Source organism: Suricata suricatta, chromosome 4 (genome assembly GCF_006229205.1).
Source record: "Suricata suricatta isolate VVHF042 chromosome 4, meerkat_22Aug2017_6uvM2_HiC, whole genome shotgun sequence".
Taxonomy (NCBI): domain Eukaryota; kingdom Metazoa; phylum Chordata; class Mammalia; order Carnivora; family Herpestidae; genus Suricata; species Suricata suricatta.
Window position 1 is genome coordinate 87441667 of NC_043703.1, and position 13017 is coordinate 87454683.

Here is a 13017-nt window from a genome sequence, read left to right on the forward strand (position 1 = left end):
CTTAATAAGAGGTTTACCATTTTGTTCTATGCTTCTGTAGTATCTACCATCTGGGTTACAAATAAAGCACAGATTTGTTGAGAAAACTTGACATCTCAGATAGACACAAGGCTTTTGCTAGGTAGAAATAAGTATGTCTGTTCTCCTTGAAGTTTCTCATATCCTCAGCCTTCTTAATCCTTTGATAGTTTCCCCTTTGCCTTGAAAAACTTTTTTACAATGAGTTTGGTCTCAGACAAGGTGCACAGACCTCACAGAAATCACGAGCCAATCTGCAAGAAGGTCATAGTCCCTTGGCCTTATTAAATAGTCCAAGTCAGAATCTGGTTTTATAACTTCAGTAGGACCAGCCAAAGAACAAAATTAAGTCTTATTAAGAGCCAGTCAATTTAGTAAATGTTTCTTATCCTGTGTTTCCCAGCACTACTTAAAGAGCTATTTTTAAAAGATCGTTTTAGTTTTGGAATAAAACTAGTACAAGCCACTTACACAAATGGTGTCTTTGTTTAAAATGAGAACATCGCCGTTTGATTGAGCTACAGTTGGAACTGGTACGTTCTAATCTTTAGAGATGTCTCCAGTGAGCAACTCCACAGCCTCCCCTCCTCGGCCCCCCTCCAACCTGGGCCAACAATGGCTGTCACCATACACAGATCAGCATTGGTACCTAAAGACATCCTTGAAATGCTTGTTGTTTAGACCATGTTATCACATGGCATGAAAATGTTGAAGAAGGGAAACACAGACTTTTAAAAATATGTCAGTATTTCCTGATTATCTTTTTTTAGGTCAAACCCTTCATTTTGACACTTAATGAATAAAATGCCCACATGGCAAGAAATGAGATAATGAATTGTAAAAAGACATAATCAGCAATGACTAAATAATTAAGGGAATTGAAATGCAGAGTCATTTGGGAATGCATTAATAATAACACGATTTGTTCCATATGCTGAAGAATTCTGTTTTTAGAAAATCAATCATCACACATGCTCCAAAGCAAAAAGAAAAAAAATTAATGTTGACTAATAGGAACTGTAATTAGATGTTCTGCTTTTAAACAGCTGAATAAAAGATGAAATCATATAGAAAGTATATTTAGATACAAGTCAGAAAGTAAACTGATTATTATTCATAGTGCTGTTAATAGGAACTATAATTTATGCATCCAGTGGGAATTGTGTTAGGCAATTAAGGTAGGGAGTCACACTTGACTTCCCTTTATGCATTTACATTTATGTATTTTCCTGTAATGTACCGGGGACTCTCTTTTTCCTTATCTTTCACTACTAGCTTAACCATTAGAGTCACATCTTGAGGCAGTGCACAGCAAGCATTTGGAGGTTCTGGGACTGGAAGGTCTTCCTCCAGAGGTGCTACACAGGACTCTGCTCAGCCAGTGTGTGTCATGCACCTTTGTCAGCCATTGCCAGCGGGTGATTGCAACTTTCCAGCTTCTGCTAATGTTTCACCTTCAGAGGTTTCCTCAAAGGTTCCCAGGAAGGAAAGAGTAATATCTGACTTGGAAAAGCTGCCACGGGGAGCCTCTGAGAGAGTGGGAGGTAGTGACCCAGCGCAGTCACTGTAGACTGGCCCTGACTGTCTAAGCCAGTCATCAAGAATGGCCACATTTCACTAATCATTAGCACCTCTCATTAGCACGATACAAGAATCACTCCTTTTGTTTTTTTACAGTGTGACATCAGAACAGATCTGTGAGATCATGGTTAAAATGAACAAGTTCCTGGTTTTTGGATTTTACATTAAAATGATGTACCTTTTTGGAGAATAAAATAGTTTATAGTCGCAAATAAGAGTGCAAGATTTTAACAAAATTCCACAACCTCCCTGGTCATCTGTGTTCATATACATAGTTGCCAAGGCACAAAGGCTAAAACTGTGTTCCATATACATTCTTTTATTAATACAAAAAAAAACCCCAATTAAACCATAAACTGAGCAATTCCCTTTAACTATGGATGTGAGGTGCTCACATTGCATACCTCAGCCCTTTGGTGACCCTGCCTTTATGAGCAGTTCTTCCTGTCCCTCTCAGTGTGTCCCTGTTCACAATCTCCTCAGCTCTGCGAGAGACATGCTTTGTGTTCTTCATTAAGTTTCTGAACAACCTCACATCTATTTTTCCTTTTACAGAATAGAAACACAACCTCGTACTGCTCTGTTGGGCAATATATGTTGATATGACACACACCATAGGGTTTTGCAGTATGGGTAATAGAAAGAACACTGGACAAGAACTCTGCATACCTGGGTTTGAATCTGATTTTGTGGCCTTAAGGAAATCCCTCTGTGCCTCAGTTTATCTATAAATCAGAGATAACAATGGTTTCCTTATCTGCCTTGCAAAGTAGTTATGAGGGTCTAATAAAAAATATATATACATGTGAAAGTGCTTTGCAAACTACAAATCACCTTATAAATGTCAGGGCTGTTTTTGATTGTAGTTAATACTTTATGCATATATTACCTTCCTTAGAACATGAAGTTCTGAAGGCAGTAGGCAGCCTTCTACAGGTCCTTGAGCGGTAACCATAAAATTCATAATCCACCATGGCTCTCAATAGAGAAATAATTACAACATGCTATAGTAGGCAGAATAATGCCCCCCACCCAAAGACGTCCCTATCCGAATCCCCAGAACATGTGACCATGTTGGGTTATATGGCAAAGGGGAATTAAGGTTACAAATGGAATTAAGGTGGCTAATCGACTGACCTTGAGATGGGGAGATTCTAGGTGGGTCCAGTGTAAGGTCCTTCCTGAGTAGAGGAGAGAGGGAGAGGAGATGAGAGGATGGAAGATTCCTGACATTGCTAGCTTGGAAGATGGAAGAAAGAGCCACAGCCAGAGAGCAAGGGCAGTCTCTAAAGGCTAGAGCAGGCAAGGAACATAATCTCCCCTAGAGCTTCCAGAGAAGAACACAGCCCTGCTCACACCTTGATTTTAGCCCATTCTGGACTTCTAAGATACTAAATTATGGGATCATAAATGTGTAAATGTGTGTTGTTTAAAGTCTCTACATTTGAGGTGATTTGTTTACAGCAGCGATAGAAAACCAACACACACACATTCTGACTGAAGTCAGTCGAATGGATTGTTCAGGTACTAATTTTACAATGCCCCAAAGCCTTGTCTGCATATGGCAACAACCACCTGGAGGGTTTCAGAGCCTAATACTTCTGCCTGTGCCTGGTTTGCCCAGGCATTTGAGCTAATCCTCTACTTTGCTTTAGCTTTATTTCCTGGCTTATGCAAGCAATAAGTTTATTGCCTTGTGCCCTGTGGTTGTTCCATAAATGCTTGTTGACTGCCTGACAGTATGTTTTGAGTGTTGCCTAGGTGAGGAAACAGGCGAGGCCAGAGAGGCCAGGCAAGACAAGGGACTTGTCGGTGTTGCAGAGCAGCCAGGAGGACGCTCAGCCTACAGGTGGCCTGCCCCGGTCATCACCTGCCCTTCCCACAGTGTAGCCCACTTCAGATTAGAGTCCGGAGATAATGGATCCTTTTGCTCATCTCAGGGTGTTTTACAGGTGCCGAGCCCCAGAAGATCCTGAGTAAAAATCACTGGTCAATCAGCCTACTAGGGAAAACTTGAAATTCGTAAGGGCATACAGCTGACTTATTCATAGTTATTAAGCTCTTACTGTATTTCAACACAAGTAATGGATAAAATAGATCTATTTCCCCCAAATATTTTATAAAAATGAGTGTCCTTTGTCCCACAAGTTGTCCAGCAATACTTATCAAAGGTCTCCTAAATAAGTTCTATTCGACAGAAAATTGTTTGTTTTTAATATAACACATGGCCCCAATGTATGGAGTAAGTGATCCCGCATAACAGTAAATAAGAAACATGCAAAAAAAAAAAGCATGGGAGCATGTAAATTAACAAGTGTGCATATAAATACAGTGCTGTGTGATCTGAAGCTTACCAGGGATTTTGTCTGTTTGTGTGCTTCTTTGAGGAAATAAGTTCCCTCCTTAGTACTTAGCACCTTGCTCCGAAGTAGCTGGCAATCCCAGAACATCTCCCACAGCTGGAACTCAGTAACAGCCAACTGAGGCAAAGATGGGCAGTGGCTTTGAAGACAGATCCTGTTCTGAATCCCAGCTTTACCACTTACTAGCTGAGTGATTCTGGGTAAATCACTTAATCTCATTGAGCCTATTTTCTGCCTCTGTTAAATGAAATCATAAGCGGATGAAAAGAGACAATATATGGAAAGCCCCAGCTCAGGGCAGACCCACTCCCCTTGCTACCTGGCGGAGGAGCAGCCACGTGGGAGGGAGCGTCTCCTGTGCGAGGAGCTTGCCCGTGTGGCCACTAAGAGCTCCGCTTCTCTGCTAAAGTTCTTTGCTGTGACTTTCCCTTCCTGTCATACCTTCACTCCCATATCCAAGCACATACCTTGGAACCTCAAAGGCTTTCTGCCTTCCAGAAGCTTCTTTCATGTGCCGAAGAAAAAATTTAAAAATCATCAAGAAGAGCACTAATACTGCAATTTAACTTCATTTGTCTCCTTTCCCTTTAAAACACACGCAAGGCCACTCCTTGCCCTGTTCTCTGTCCTTTTAAATGTGAATTCCAATGTTTTGATTCATTACCTTTGCTATCTATTGACTTCCTCTGGCTAGGGAATGAACCTGTGAGCTTAAAATGGAAACAGAAAAACTCCTCCCTTTCTGTAGCTGCTGCTTCACGAAGTAGTCATTAAGTAAATTCAGTGTTTTAATGCACTAAAACACATGATTGTTTAACAGAGTATATTATGGAAAATGGTAGCGTTAATAGTCTCTGCGGAGTTCTAGTTGGGGGGAAGTACATTATAGCATTGCCAAAGCAGGGGGCTGTTTTTGTAGGTGAAAATAAGTTACTGACATTGTACATCATTTTTATATCTTGTTGCTAGGCAACATTAAGAATGTGGTTATTGCCAGTGTGTCTCCTTTTTTTGTTTTTAAAAAAAAAAGCCACTCCTTAATTCTGTTAAATTATCCCTGTTATTGATTTTGTGGTCTTTCCTGAGTATATTGATTGAGGTTCATCCATTAGCTCCGGTGGGATGGGGGAGGAGAGACAGATTTGCGTCTGTAACTAGAGCACATACATTAGTACTAATCACTAGTTCTCTTGTTCATCACTCTTTGTTTTCACACAGAGACGGGTAGAGTTTGAGTACCCTGAGATGTGATATCCAGTGAACTAGAGTAAGATATGGACAGAATCTGCTGGTGAAGTAAATGAATAATGACACATATTTTCTAAAATACACTTCTTGTCACCAGTGGGCCTTAGACCCCAGAATATTTCTTTGTTTTCTTTTTCCTCAGTTGTGTCTCTTTTGTTTTTTGCCTCACTTCACTTGTTTTGTTTCCTGATGTTATGTTACATCAGCAGCCATCCCCACAGTCGCTTAAGAAAACTCACAAGTGGTATTTAGAGAAGATGGAAAGTGTGAGGAAATGTGATTTTTAAATTGCCATCAAATAGAGTTCTTCCAGCCTTTGTCCCACCCCTCTTCCCAGGCACCTAAGCCCACCTTCTCACATGCAGCTGCTTTGATGGTCCCTACTACACACCATTGCTGAGGGAGGGATTCCCACCCCCAGAGTAATGGGGATGGCCAAACATACGACACCTGACACTGAATAGATGAGCTTGACAGCAGTTTCTGAGTCACATACGCTCACAGCCTGGCAGATGAAGCTGCAGGACCACACGGGCTGCACTCTGGAATAGAAGGAACCAGCAGGAGTGGTGAGAAGCAGGACTCATAGTAACAAGAGGGTGAGGGACCCCCTGGTCTCCACGGTGGTGAGATTGGCTTGTTTGAATAGTTCTGCGGCTGTTAGGGAACTAAATCCTCTACTCAGGGATGAACAGGAACGGTGCCTGTTCCTCTTGGTAAGGAGGGTGTTTGGCTAGGGGATCTTATCCACAGGGGCAGGGTGGGTGGGGGACTTGTGGTTAGACCCTGTGAGGCCCTCCTGCTTCCACCAGATTTCAAGGCAACACATAATATTGAATCATAATTTTATTTATATTTTTATTAATAGTTTATTGCCAAGTTGGTTTCCATATAACACCCAGTGCTCTTCCCCACAAGTGCCCCGCTCCATGACCATCACCTCCCTCCCCCTTTCCTCCTCCCTCTTCTGAATCATAATTTTAGGGCTTACACCACAGCAGCAAATGACTAGGGTGGTTCTTCTGACCTCAAGGTAAAAACAAAACAAACCAAAACAAGCAAACAAAAAACAGGACCAAGGAGTAGAATTTACAGTTTAGGGCTTTTCAGGAAGACCTTTCTACCAGCTAAGATATCAGAAAATTAAAGGGTCTATTTGGAGACATAACAATATCCCATCCTAGGAAGAACAGAAGCTGGCTGTGTGGGTAGAGGTTCATGCATTAGGGTAATGGCTAGTCCAGAGTCCGGAGACTGGGAATTCTGTGATCTTCTAGGATTTCAAGAACCAATCAACCAAACCCATAGCAATTCAAAAACCAAGTCATTTTCTAGTCTTGTACTATAGTTTATCCCCTTCCACCCAGAATTCCCTGTTTCTGAGGTGACATTACCTAATCTGATGAACCAAATTTACATTCAGGGATGCTGAATTTCAGTTCATACACATGTTAACAGTGGCCTTCTCAATATTTGCTGACAAATGCTAGAAGTAGCCCTAGTGGTGACTGTAATACCACACAAAATAAGCAAGGAGCAGTTGGGGATTAAGCTAAGATTTATATTCCCCTTCTCAGGCCTTCCCCAAAAGCCTCAGTAGAGCTTTGAGACGTTAAGCATGGCTTTGATAAACTCCTGAGGTCATGATCAAGTCCATGATCTATGATAAACCAGTAGGTTTCTTCCCATGTACTACCACATCTCACTGGTATGTCCTTTCCTTCAGAAATGATGAAAATTTTTTGGAAAAAAACCACTCAATGTTTTATACCACAGATGATAAATGATCATCCCATGTAACATGTGATAACCCACGTAACTTATGGATTCAGCATTCAACGTGGAATACTTATTATTTGCCAGGCTGTGTGTCAGACTTCAGCCTACCAATTTGTTTCCCAGCAAAGATGCATTAAGAATAATGCTTGTGGGGGCACCAGGGTGACTCAGTCAGTTGAGCATCCAACTCTTGATTTCGGCTCAGGTCATGATTCCAGGGTCGTGAGATCAAGCCCTGCATTGGGCCTCATGCTGAAAGAAGAGCTACCTAAGATTCTCTCTCTCTCCCTCTCTCTCTCTCTCTCCCTCCCTCCCTCCCTCCCTCCCTTTCTCTCTCTCTCTCTCTCTTTCCCCCTCTCTCCCTCTCTCCCTCCCTTCCTTTTTCTCCTTCTCTCTCTCCCTTTTCCCAATTCACATGCACATACTCTCTCTCTCTCTCAAAAATAAAAATAAAACAAAATTTTTAAAAAAAAATTATTAAAATTCAAGTGAGTTAACACACAGTGTAGAATTGGTTTCAGGAGTAGAACCCAGTGATGGTTGCACTTCTATACACCAATAATGAAGCAGGAGAAAGAGAAATCAAAGAATTGATCCCATTTATAATTGCACCAAAAATCATAATATTCCTAGGAGTAATCTAACCGAAGAGGTAAAAGATCTGTGTGCTGAAAAATATAGAAATCTTTTGAAAGAAATTGAAGAAGACACGAAGAAATGGAAAAATATTCCATGCTCATGCTCATGGATTGGAAGAACAAATATTGTTAAAATGTCTATACTACCCAAAGTAATCTATACATTCAGTGCAATCCCTATCAAAATAACACCAGCATTCTTCACAGACCTAGAACAAACAATCCTAAGTTTGGTATGGAACCAGAAAAGACCTTGAATAGCCAAAGTAATATTGAAAGAGAAAACCAAACCTAGGGCTATCACAATTCCAGACTTCAAGCTGTATTGCAAAGCTGCAGTCATCAAGACAGTATGGTACTGGTGCGCGCACACACACACACACACACACACACACACACACACACACACAAAGACACATAAATCGGTGGAACAGAATAGACCCAGAAATAGACCCACAAATATATGGCCAAATAAACTTTAACAAAGCAGGAAAGAATCTCCAATAGGAAGTATTTTAAAAGATTTTTTTAAAAAGAATATTGCTTGTGAATTTTTATCGGAAACAAGGGTGGGGTAGGTAGAAACAGGTATATGTGGAGGGAATGGGATTTTCTGAGACAAGCAGATCCACTTCAGGTTCTGGGACATCAAGGTTGTTCTGAAGTATTTGCTTTATCATATGTGCTTAACTTGAATTACCTCCATTAAATACAGAATGGCTACCTAGAAGAAACAAACAAGGAACTAGACCCCTGGTGAGGTACATTGAGTCTGTCAAGGAATGCCCATCCTCCTCCACACTCCTTGGGTCTCCACCCTGCCATCACAGGGCTGAGTCCATGCACTGTTATGTTCGCTCATGTGCTTGCCCCATCCCTGGCAAATGAACTCCATGAGGTCAGAGGCTGTTATTTCTTGCCTTTCATTGCGTCTTCTGTACTCAGCACACCGCTTCGCATACCATAGGCAGAAGCTCAACAAATGCTGATAGGAGTAATTAATTAATTAATTGGATGCTCACCTGTTGCAGATGAATTCACAAGATGATCAGTGACAAAGCAGTCTGCGGAAACTGGGTTCCTCTTCAAACTAGGCTGTGGTTTACTATAACTACCCTGATTTTTTTCTGCCATTGCTGATTCTTGGTTTTGTGCATATTTGGTTTTTTGGTCCAAAAATATTCTTGATTTTGTGCATATTTGGTTTTTTGGTCCAAAAATAAGTTATCATTTGACAATGATCTTTATGAATATTTGCAAGTGAAACTATTGGATTTTGAAAGATATGCTGGTTATGTGTGTTGCAAGAGACATATTCTGCTTCCATGAAAAGGGTAGGCAAATATTCCTTCATTATGTGTTTGTGTATGCATGCATGTGTGTGTGCATGTGTGTGTGCATGTGTATAGAGGATACTCCTGCAGGCATTAACATATGAGAAGATGTTTCCTGCACTGAGCAATTTCCCTCCTGGAATTTACAATCTAAAGAAGAGGCAGACATATACATTATGAGATAATAGGATATGTGATTTATTATTAAGTATGTACAAAATGTTATGGGCCTGAAGAGGATTAGAGATTTTCCTGCACAGAAAGTAATCAACTATTGTGCTCATACGAATCAGAAAATAAAAAATGAGTTGCTGGTTTAGAGGGTGAGGATTGTTTCCTCGGGCACCAAATTATTACTAGGTTTAAAAAAAGTTTTCAAAAGCTATTACTGCCTGTATTCTTTATTATTTATTTGTTGGCTTGTGTTTCTGTCTGAACAACATAAAGCCAAAGAATACATCTGATTCCTCTTTCCATCTCTGGCATCTAGTGTAGTTGAATTATTATAATACCACTGGTTCAAATATATTTCATTTTTTATTTTTATTTTTTATTTAGAGAGCGAGTGTGCAAGCAGGAGAGAGGGCATGTGTGTGTGGGAGAGAGAGAGAGAGAGAGAGAGAGAGAGAGAGAGGGAATCTTAAGCAGGTTCCACACTCAGCACAGAGCCTGACAGAGCCTAACTTGATCCCACAATGCTGGGATCATGACTTGAGCCAAAATCAAGGGTTGGACAGACAGACACTCAACCAACTAAGCTACCCAGGCACCCTTAAGTAATATACTTCTCAATTTTAAAAATGTTTTATTCTTCAAATTGAAGTTAAATAAATAGAGGTAGATTTTTCTTATTATGAAGGAGCTGTATAATCAACATTTATTTTAAAAGTAATATTATACCTTTGAATATACAATGGAGTACTACTTGGCAATGAGAAAAAATGAAATCATGCCATTTACAGCAACGTGGTCAGGACTGCAACGTATTATGCTGAGTGAAATAAGTTAGAGAAATACATTTTCACTCATATGTGGAATTTGAGAAACTTAACAGAAGACCATGGGGGAAGGGAAAGGGAACAAAATAGTTAAAACGGGGAGGGGGGACAATGATAAGAGACTTTTAAATACAGAGAACAAACTGAGGGTTGATGGGATGGGAGAGAGGGGGAAATGGGTGATGGGCATTGAGGAGTGCACTTGTTGAGAGAGCACTGGGTGTTGTATGTAGGCGATGAACGACAGCAATCTACCCACAAAACCAAGAGCACACTGTACACACTGTATTTTAGCCACTTTGAGAATAAATTATATTTAAAAAATAAAAATAAATAATAAAAGTAATACTTTACCTTTGAGATCAAGCATAGATTTGGGGAGGGGGGTTGCAGAATGCAATACACTGTGTCCAGGATTCACCAAAACACCAGCTGGGTAATGACTTTCCTATTAGTCATTACTGCTTATTATTTGTAGTCAGTTACATTAAGGAAACTTTTAACATATCTGTGGGAATAGGTTAATGATGCAGTCAGACGGCAAGTAAACTTAATGAGAGCTGCCTTTTTTGTCCCCTTATCCTGCACTCAGATACTGAGCTCTTGAGGTTTTTAATATTTTCATAATATAAAAATCCATTAAAATTTTTAAGCATTAAACACATCAAGTGAAATAATTCGTTACTGGATTTTAAATTGTGTTTTCTGTTAAAATGAGTCCTAAGTTGTGAACTTCGATAGTTGCCTACTCATATATGCATTATTCATTAGAAAAATAATTTCCATAACTTTTTAAACTTGGTAATTACATGTTTTAATTATGTAATTACACATTCTAATTATGCAGTTAAATCCGATTACAGTAATTATGTAATTATATGATAATTGATACATAATACACATGTAAAAACCTGTGTAAGCATATATTTAACAAAGGAAATAGTTCCAAAGAAGATGGTTCTGGGAAGAATCGCAAAAGGATTGACTTATAGAATTTGACTAATTAATGCCTTGAAATATTATAGAGACCCCTCATATGATTATATATAAGTACTCATGCTGGAGGCTGTTCGTTCATCATTTCTACCCTTCTGGTCACAGATAAACACATGAACTGAAGAGCTGGAATTCGGGGGGTGGGGATGAGTGAAAATAAGAGATCCTATAACTAGATGTTAGGATAGGAGCATAGTTGGTGAAAACTTTAACAGAGCAGGCTCCTCCATCCAGATTTTCTGGAAGGAAAGCAGTACAGGTCCTGTGTTTTGATGACAGGAGCTTGTTGCTCCCTGCGCATGAATCCCCTGCTGGGTCAGTGGCTGCCTTACTTAGGGATCCACCTTAACCCTTCCAATTAGCTGTGCCACTGGCTTCACTTTCTTTACTGTAAGTATCCACAATAACTGAAATCTTTGACAGTAAAGACCAATTTAATGAAAACAGGAGAAAATACTCTGTAGCCTGTTTGCATGAAGGTTAGAAAAGAAAGTTAATCCATACAGTTGTAAGAAGTAATTGAAATTGACATACTTTGAAATTTCTGAAAAGTTTCTCAAAATTATTTAGCTAGTTTTGATGAAAGAAATCCTTCTGGGAGCTTACAGAAAGGATTACATGTATGAAGTCTAAATTGCATAGAATTGAAAGGAAATAGGAAATACTAGTTGTGTGTTTCTTTACTGAGGTAAAATTGACATACGATAAACTGCACATATTTAGAATGGCAGCTTGATCAGCTTTCACATAGGTATATACCTGTGAAGACATCACCACAATCAAGATAATTAACATATTTATCACTCCTCAAGAGTTTTTCAGACGCGTTTGTCATTCATCCCTCTTATCCTTGAATGGCCCTCGTATCCCCCTGGCCACCATTCATCTGCTTTCTGTCATTGTAAGAGTTTGTACATGTTTACACTTTTATATAAATGGAATCATATATACTCTTTCTTGTCTTCTTTCAGTATACATAAGTATTTTGAGATTCATCTGTGTTTCATGCTGATTCCTTTTTATCGTTGAGCAGTATTCCATTGTGTGGATATACTACAACTTGTTTATCCATTCTCTTTCAAAGGACATTCGATTTGTTTCCATTTCTTGGCTGGTACAAATAAGTCTGTTATAAGCATTTGTGCACATGCTTAGAGCATACAAAAAATCTTTGTGTGGAATTATGCTTTCTTTTCTCTGGAGTAAATACTGGCAGTGGAATATTTGAATCAAATGATAGAAGTATGTTTACCTTTAAAAAAAGAACTACCAAACTGTTCTCCAAAGTGCTTATACAATTTTTCATCTCTACCAGACTGATATAATGAGAATTTTGGTTGCATCCTTGCAAATATCTGGTCTTTTTTATTCTAAACCTTCTGGTGCAATGGTATTTTGTCATGGTTTTCATTTGTATTGCCTAATGACTAATTATCTTGAGCTTCTCTTCATGCATTTATTTTCCATCTTCTTTGGTGAAGTCTCCAAACCTTATGTCCTTTTCTTTGTTTTTTATTATTGAGTTTTGAAAGTTCTTTATATGTATTTTATATACAAGTGTTTTATACACTTTGCATATACATACTTAGCAAATGTTTTCTATTAGTATAGAGCTTGTCTTTACAGTATCTTTAACAGCATCTTTCAAAGATGACACTATTAGGTTTTCAAGAAATTAATTTTGATGAGTTCAGTTTATTGTGTTTCTTTATGGATCATGGTTTTAGTGTCATAGCTACAAAATCCTTCCCTAGTCCAAGATCACAAAGACTTTTGCTACTTTTTTAAAAAGTTTTGCAGCGTTAGCTTTTATATTTGGGGTTAAGATCCACTTTGAAGTCTGGATGGAAGTTCAGTTTTTGCACATTGATATCCAGTTGTTCTAGCACCAGTGCTTGAAAACACAATCCTTTCTCCATTGAATTGTCTTTGCACTTTTGCTTAAAATCAATTATCTGTATATGTGTGATGTATCTCTAGATTCTCTATTTTGTCCCTATATATCAATCTTTACACCAATATCACACTCTCTTGGCCACTGTGGATCTATAATAAGATTTTC

General features: G+C 39.1%; 1 protein-coding gene across 1 annotated transcript in view; it reads left to right on the plus strand.

Annotated features, from left to right (window-relative positions):
* AFF3 (AF4/FMR2 family member 3) overlaps positions 1-13017 on the plus strand; it is a 525761-nt gene that overhangs the window by 268651 nt on the left and 244093 nt on the right. The window lies entirely within an intron of this gene.